At 39.8% G+C, this 8,572-nt stretch overlaps 1 pseudogene; it reads left to right on the forward strand.

Annotated features, from left to right (window-relative positions):
* The first annotated feature begins 7,387 nt into the window (after positions 1-7,387).
* On the forward strand, positions 7,388-8,338 carry LOC145108719 (RING-H2 finger protein ATL78 pseudogene; annotated as a pseudogene).
* The last annotated feature ends 234 nt before the right edge of the window (positions 8,339-8,572 follow it).

Here is an 8,572-nt window from a genome sequence, read left to right on the forward strand (position 1 = left end):
GCAAAGACGCTGGCTAGAATTACTTAAAGACTACGACTGTGAGATACTTTACCACCCTGGTAAAGCAAATGTTGTTGCTGATGCTCTCAGTCGAAAAGTCAATCTTGAAAGAAAAAGGCCAAGAGCGTTGAGAATAGAAGTTGTCTCAACAATTGTGGAGAGTATAAAGAAAGATCAAGAGTAAGCTTCAGAAAAGAATGACAGAAAGGAGGAATGTTTGGGCAAAACGTTAGTGTTTGGTACAAACGGTCATGGACTGAAGGTATTCCAAGATCGTATTTGGGTACCTAAGTCTGGAGGAATAAGAGATCTTCTGATGGAAGAAGCTCACAAAACCATGTACTCAATTCATCCCGGTAACGCTAAAATGTATAGAGACCTAAAACCATATTATTGGTGGCCGACGATGAAGCTCGACATTGCGAAGTATGTGGCGGAGTGTGTGACCTGTGCGAGAGTCAAGGCACAACATCAGAAACCATACGGGAGTTTAGAACCTTTACCTGTGCCTACGGGTAAATGGGAAGACATTGTTATGGATTTTGTCACTAAACTGCCCAGAACAAAGAATGGTCACGACATGATTTGGGTGGTCGTTGATCGCTTCACTAAGAGTGCGCACTTCATAGCAGCCAATGAGAAATGGTCTATGGATAAGCTTGCGAATTATTATGTGAAGGAAATTGTGAGGCTTCACGGTGTTCCGTTAACGATTGTGTCAGATGGTGACATACGTTTCACCTCGCGATTTTGGAAAAGTCTACAAGAGGAATTGGGTACCAAGTTGTGTTTGAGTACAGCTTACCATCGATAGACTGATGGTCAGAGCGAACGAACGATACAAACACTTGAAGATATGTTGAGAGTATGTACCCTGGAATTCCAAGGTAACTGGGACGAACATTTACCTTTGGTGGAATTTTCCTACAATAATAGTTTCCATTCGAGCATAAAGATGGCACCTTATCAAGCTTTGTACGGACAGAAGTGTCGTACGCCGTCTTGTTGGCTTGAGGCTGGGGAAAAGCAGTTTATGGGACCGGAAATAGTCCATCAAACTGCTGAAAAGTTGAAAATAATTAGGGAGAGAATGTTAGCAGCTCAGGATCGTCAAAAGAGCTATGCTGACAACAAGCGAAGACCGATGATTTTTGAAGTTGGAGATTCGGTTTTGCTTAAAGTCTCGCCGTGGAAGGGACTTATAAGGTTTGGCAAAAGGGGAAAGTTAAGTCCAAGGTTTATTGGACCGTTTAAAGTTCTTCAGAGGATTGGGAACCAAGCTTACAAGCTCGAATTACCCGAAGAACTGAATGGAATTCATAACACTTTCCATGTATGTTATTTGATGAAGTTCACGGGAGAAGTTCCCGATATAATTCCAATTTCTATGTTAAGAATTGATGAGAACAAAAGGTTAATTGAAGAACCGGAGGCAATCGTTGACCGAAAGACTAAGAAGTTGCGACGCAAGATGGTCGAATTAGTGCTTGTCCGATGGAAACATACGAATGGGCAAAATATCACCTGGGAAACGGAGAGTGACATGATGATTCGATATCCGAATTTGTTTGTTGATGTGTGATTCCGGGGACGGAATCATTCTAAGGTGGAGAGAATTGTAATGCCCGTGTTTCTGGGCTAGGCATTAATGTTGATGTAATAGTCTAGGTTAACCTTTGTAACTCATTTTGAAATAATAAGAATGTATTATTTGAGTATTATATGTTTATTGCTTAATTGTCTGATTTAAATGAATTAAGGATAAAAATAAGCGATAAAATAAAATATTAGATAAGCCTGAAATCTATGAAGGAAGTTGTAGTGGTCGTGGCAAGGTTTCCGAATATATAAAGAATGCCGAAATCCGAGTTATAACGAAGAAGTTATGACCTGTCGAAGTTTCGCGACATAACCGACACGACACTGTATGACGTAAAATACGAATTTAAGATAGAGAGATATTTAGCCTTAGTGATCTAAACGGAAGTCGAAGAGTTCGTTAAACCGAGAGTGTGCATAAAAAGAACGTCTAAATCTGACTTCGTATGAGGAAGTTATGATTTTTCTAAGATTCGACTTAGCGGTATGCAGGCCGAAACTCGAATATGAGATCGAGTGACTTTTAGCCGAAACAATCTAAACGAGAATTGAAGATCTCGTCGTTAGTAGCCCAACGGTAAAAAGACAGACGAAAACGGGCGTCGGATGAAGAAGTTATGATTTTATGACGAAGTTTTTCTTGTCCCGGCCTACTAAAAATAATATAATAAAAATAAAGTCAAAATTAGACGACGGAGATCGAGTGACTTTTAGCCGAAACAATCTAAACGAGAATTGAAGATCTCGTCGTTAGTAGCCCAACGGTAAAAAGACAGACGAAAACGGGCGTCGGATGAAGAAGTTATGATTTTATGACGAAGTTTTTCTTGTCCCGGCCTACTAAAAATAATATAATAAAAATAAAGTCAAAATTAGACGACGGAGTCTAAATTAAAGTTGTAGAGCATAGTCTCACCTACGCGTGGATATAAAGAACGTCGAAAATGGAGCTCGTATACGAAAGTTATGAATTTTTGAAGTTCGAGGCACGCATAGCAAAGCTTATCCGAACTACGCCCCGCGTAGATCTTCGTACGCCCAGCGTACTGCTTGTAGAGGCATTACGCCCAGCGTAATCAGGATTTACGCCCAGCGTAAATCGGGGTTTCAGCCCCTATAAATAGAACTCAAGGGTTGCCGAGTTTTGTTGCTCATTTCTCCTCTCTCACTTCTTATTGCCTCGTTTTGCGTGCAACTTATACCCCGAAGCCCCGGTATCATTCCCGAGACCCGAAGCAAGCCCCGAAGCCATGAGGATCCCGAGAAGTAAAGTTTCCAAGCCAAAACTCTGCCCGCGTAAAGCCTGGTTTTGGAGAAAACATCCCGGTTTCATCGAAGATTATTGTTTTAATAGACGAGGTGTTGTCCGATCATCGTGTTATCAAGTGAGTGTATATTCGTTTTCTTCTAACACATAAATATGAAGTATTCTTTATAAAATATGTGCTATGTGTCTATATATTATTTGTTTATTTGAACTAGTTGTTGAATGGATGTTTTGTACAGGTTTTAAGTTGTATATGAATGTATATATTTTATCTACTAATATGTTGGGTAGAACATGGGTAGACAGTTGGTGTGTGATGAAATAAAATGATGAGAGGTCTCGATGTTGTTGTTGATCTAGTCATCTAGCGGAGTATGGATGACGACCACGGACTCCTTCTAGACAGTCCAGTGGAACGCTAGCAGGCTCATAACCTGTAGGTGTTGTGAACGATGTGTTCACCGGTGTACTCTATCCCCCTCATGGTTGCCTTTAGGACATCTATTGTTAAGGAAACCCCTTTGCACTAATGTCCGTCCCGATGAAAATCCTAGATTAGGTCCCTTGTAATAGTTGTTGTTTTAGGGACATAAAGTGAGGATAACGGGAATGGGTAATCGGGTTTATTGTTGGTCGATGAACTAAATATAATTATTTATTGTGGGTTGAAAACCCTATATGCTCACCAGGCTCCCAGGCCTGACCCACTCAGTTTTTATTTGCATTACAGGTAGTGGCGCGAGAGCATAAGTTGGATGACATTGTCAAGATATTTTTGGATTATAGACCAGTAGTTATATGTAACTGTTGTAGGGTCTATTTTGTGTTGTTTATGCTTTTGGTCTGTATCGGAACATGACATCCCGAGATTTTGTTATATAATGAAAAATACATTTCTTTATGAAATGCTTTGATAAATTCTTATCATACTTTGTTTTGGGAACAAATTCCGCAACTTTTTTTAATCAAATGATTACTCTGATTTTATTTAAAAGCATAAATGAAACCGGTCTTTTCTGGCCATGATTTTGGGGATGTCACATGGCAAAATGGTATTCTTGGAGTTTGAGTAGTACGCAGGGCGTACATGTGAGTATGCTGGGCATACGAGTGCCAGAGTGAAACCCTAACCTTTAGGGTTTGGAGGGTATTTAAGGACCATTATGGATCTTTTTGCTTCGTTCTTTCAGCCTCCAAGTTTTTGAACTGGTCTTAGCAAACCCTAGCCCATGAGAGAGAGGGAGAGAGAGAGAGTTTTAGAGCCTAAAGTGTGATGTTGGTTTGGTTGAAGAAGGAGTTATTACATCAAAGGAGTCAAGGAAGGGATCAATTTTGTAGATCTGGAGTTATCACTATCTTTGGAAGCTTTAGAAGGTATAAAGCTTCTACCTTTATGCTTGGATTGTGTAGATCTAGTTTTAGCTACTTTTTGTCATTCTTCTTGTCCCAAGAGTCCCAATAGTTTGCATGTTCTGTTTTGGTCGAGTTAAGTTGTCCTTTCAGACCCTAAGATGGGTCCTAAGGCATAAAAATGAAGTCCCTTGAGCTAGTTTGGTCCCTTGTTCCTTGTAGGAGGTCTTAATGGATTAAGACCTTGTATTTAGCCCTTTCTAGTCGACCAAAGTCTTAAAGTTTGAGACTTTATGGTTCCAGAGCACATTTGAGTAGTGGATTTGAAATTTTGGCTGAAGTGCTTAAGCCATTAAGCACTTATCATGATTTTGGCCTCTGCAAGAGTACACCCCGCGTATGTTGTTGTACTCCCCAATCCGGAGTCAAAACCCCTGTAACGGGTCAATGCGAGGCGAGGTACGCCCAACGTACCGAAGGGGTAAGCCCCGCGTACGTCCTCTGTTGGGCTTCGGACTTTGGGCTTCGCGTATTGGGCCATCTGTTGGGCTTTGATACTTGGGCCTTAATGGGTTATATGGATGGGTGTGTCTTGGACTAAGTAGAGGATCGAGCCTTTCGATAAGGCCTAATTAGGAGTTGGGCCCAATTAGGAAAATTGGGCCATGTGTAGGCTTGAGGTGGTTTGGGCCTTTGGATCAAGATTTATGGTTTGGGCTTTTAGATTGGCTGGATTTTCTTGAGTGAAGGCCATTAGGACTAATTTGGAAAATTGGGCCATAATTGGACTTAAGGAAATTATTTTGATATTGGACCTTTGTAATTTAGTTTGGGCCTTGGTTCTGGGCCAAGCTTGAGAAGGGTAAAAAGCTCTTTTACCCTGTATTGGATTCATAGCATGAGTCAGTGGTTAGATATTGATGCATTTTCATTTCGAAACCTGTCAGAGAGTATTCAGGGAATCAGCTTTTTTAGGATGTAGTCTTGATGATGGTGGTTCAGGATCTGGCAGTCAGCTGTCAGGGATCGTCTGCGTGTTCGACAGTGCGAGGTGAGTTCTTCTCACTATATCAACAGGGTCTACAGCACCAAGGCCGGCCCTTTATGGTTGTATCCTGGTTATAGGATTATGCTATGTTAGTGATCTGTTAGATCTGTATCCTGGTTATAGGATGATGCTATATTAGTGATCTGTTAGATCGGTATCCTGGTATATAGGATGATGCTATGATTAGTGATCTGTTAGATCTGTATGACTATCTGTGCATGCTAGCTAGCGTCTGATATTTATGTGTTGATTGTTGGATTGTGGGTTGGGTTGAGGCGGACAAGCTTTGTGCTCTAGGCCAACATACCTATGGCGGCCCGGATAGACTTCAAATCCTTACCTTAAAACAAGATTATAACGTGGTACATACAAAAGTTGTGAATTTGAACAAATCTCACAACAAGGAATCAAGGCAATAAGGGTGACATCCGTCATCACTAAAGCCCTTAAAAATCATCCCTAAAGCCTTTAGCGACAACACGTCGTCACTAATATGTCGTCCCTATTGCCTCGTAGCTATTGCTCAAAAATCGTCACTAATGTCAACGTCGCCTCTATTGGTGTTGCCCCTATTAGTGTTGCCCCTATTAGTGTTGCCCCTATTTATCATTAAATTTTTAATAAAAAATTATTGACTACAGGATTACTCTATGACCAACTTGTTCGTCTTTCATGGAGTTCGTCATTTTTCTACATCTATTCCTTAAAAAGGTTTGTCATTTACATCCGTTTTTATATAAAAAAAATCCACAAAAATTATTTACTTTAACATTACAAAAAAAAAGTCTATTACTTTAACTCTCTAACAGTCTCTTTCTCTATAACTTTCTATCTCTCAATTTCATAAATGTAAACCCAGTGAAGGCGGTGCTTCAAGGTGGCTAATATCGGTTGACGGCGGAGATGTTGTTTGATGATGGTTGATAGAGGAGAATGGTGGAAGATGGGTGCAGTTGTGGGTTTTCTGTTGGTGTTTGATGGTGGAAAATAGTGGCAGATGATAAGGTGTTGCAAGAATAAGGTGGTTCTAGTGGTGGTGGATGGTGGCCAAGGTTTGTGGAGGTGTAGATGATAAGGTGTTGCAAGAATAAGGTGGTTCTAGTGGTGGTGGATGGTGGCCAAGGTTTGTGGAGGTGGCGGTTGTAGTTTAGTTTTGAGAGAGAGAGAGAGAGAGAGAGAGAGAGAGAGAGAGAAAGAGAGAGAGAGAGAGAGAGAGTACTGTGGTAAGTGGTATCCAAGGTTGGCTTATAGATCACGAGAATATAAGGTGGACCATTGGATTGACTACAAGATGGAGGGTCTGAATTACACAAGAAGAGAGAACACGGATCGTGAGCAATAGTGGCGACACTATTAGTGACGACATTTGCAAAGCATTAGCGGCGATATAAAAAATATGGGGGGAAAATACCGCGGATTTTATTCGTAGGCATTAAGGACGACAGCAATAGGGGCGACAAGAGGCATTAGTAACGACATTCCTTGGTGTCGCCACTAATGCATGTGGCGTCCCTATTGGTGTCGTCACTAATGCCCAGATTTCTTGTAGTGTCTTGAAACCGCATAAATTGCTACTAAAGCGCATAAACCGTCTGCACCGCACCGTAAACACCTCTACTTTACACATGTAATATATCGGTTCTGACATAATGTAAGGTTCTCGATCATTTGAGCAAAAGTCATATATTTTTAACCCATTTACTTGTATGTTTGAGCGTATTATTAATTAAACGTATATATTCATTCCGTTATTAAATTAAAAACGTTTCCTGAAAACCGGAGAAAAAAGGTGGTTATCCAAAGCACACGAAGATGGACGTACAAAAGCTCCACGCATAGCATTTTTTTTTTTTTTTGGACGGCAACACATATCATTATTTGACTTCCAGAGAGTGCGTCGGACCCATATAAATAGAGAAACCCTTTACTAAATAATTACAGGTACCATATATAGTGGAAGATCCAAATTAATGGTGGAGATCATATATATTACAAAGACGAATAGATAAATGCCACATGGTTGCTAAAATACTATACTAATTAAAATCCTTTTTTTTGGAGATTATATATTTGATACAAAGGTGTGCAGATAAAATCCCACATGGTGGCTCAAATCCTATTCAAATATCCTCTCTTTTTTCTTAAAATACAAAAAAGTGCGACCCTATTCTAATCACCCCTCTATATATATCTAAGCGTTGGTCTTTCATTGAATTCTCATCTAAACAAACCTTTATCATTATTCACAAACAACTTAACATGTCAAGACTGTCTACTGAGCTCTTTGAGAATGAAATGAAGCATTTTATTTCAAGAAAACTTCTACTTGACACGTACTCATACCAACAACCAGCGGCTGCTGTGACAGCTCCATCACGGTCAAGCCCATATACAGAACATAGCAACTTTGATGCGAATGTGGTGATGGTGCTGTCGGTGCTCATATGCGCTCTGATTTGCTCACTAGCGTTGAACTCCATCATCAGGTGTGTATTAAGATGCACGGGATTATCTAGTTCAGAAAGTAGCGGTAGCCAGGAAACAACTTTGGTTAATGCCAACACTGGAATCAAGAATAAAGCATTAAAGAGTTTCCCAACAGTCAGCTATTGGGAAGGACTGAAGCTACCGGGATTTGACAAAGAATGTGTTATATGCTTGGGTGATTTTTCAACAGGAGAGCGAGTAAAAATCCTGCCCAAGTGCAACCATGGATTTCATGTGCGTTGCATCGATCGATAAATGGCTGAGTTCACATTCATCTTGTCCAACTTGCAGGAACTCCTTACTTGAAACATGTCAAAAGTTTGTCACAGGTGGGAAATGTAGCAGCAGTATGTCTTGGCAACCGCAACAGCAAGATCCAAGATATACAACTATTTTAACCATATTGCCTTTGTCGCATGAAGGTCTTGTACGGAATTATGAGACATAACTAGCTAGTTCCATCACAAAATGAACAAATCAAATGTAATTACTGTAATACTCATACGTAGATAGGTAGGAATTTTCCATTGAGTAATTTTAATTATTATTGACACCAAAAGTACTTTCCCAACAATAAGTTACATGCATTGCAATTGTTTTACAAGTCTTTTTTTCTAAAGTATATATCACCAAATTAAATTCGTTAAAACTTTGCTGTAATGTATATTCTTTTATACTTTTAAGTTTGTTAATACTTGTATATACATAAAAGGGTACTTTTAATAAATAATATAATCTGAATATCGTAATTCATTCTTTATACATAATACAAAAATTTGGGTGATGGCGTGATGTCTATTTAGAGGTGCACAAACTGGAGT

This window comes from Lactuca virosa, chromosome 4 (genome assembly GCF_052849685.1).
Source record: "Lactuca virosa cultivar CGN04683 chromosome 4, Lactuca_virosa_CGN04683_v6, whole genome shotgun sequence".
In the NCBI taxonomy this organism is placed as follows: Eukaryota; Viridiplantae; Streptophyta; class Magnoliopsida; order Asterales; family Asteraceae; genus Lactuca; species Lactuca virosa.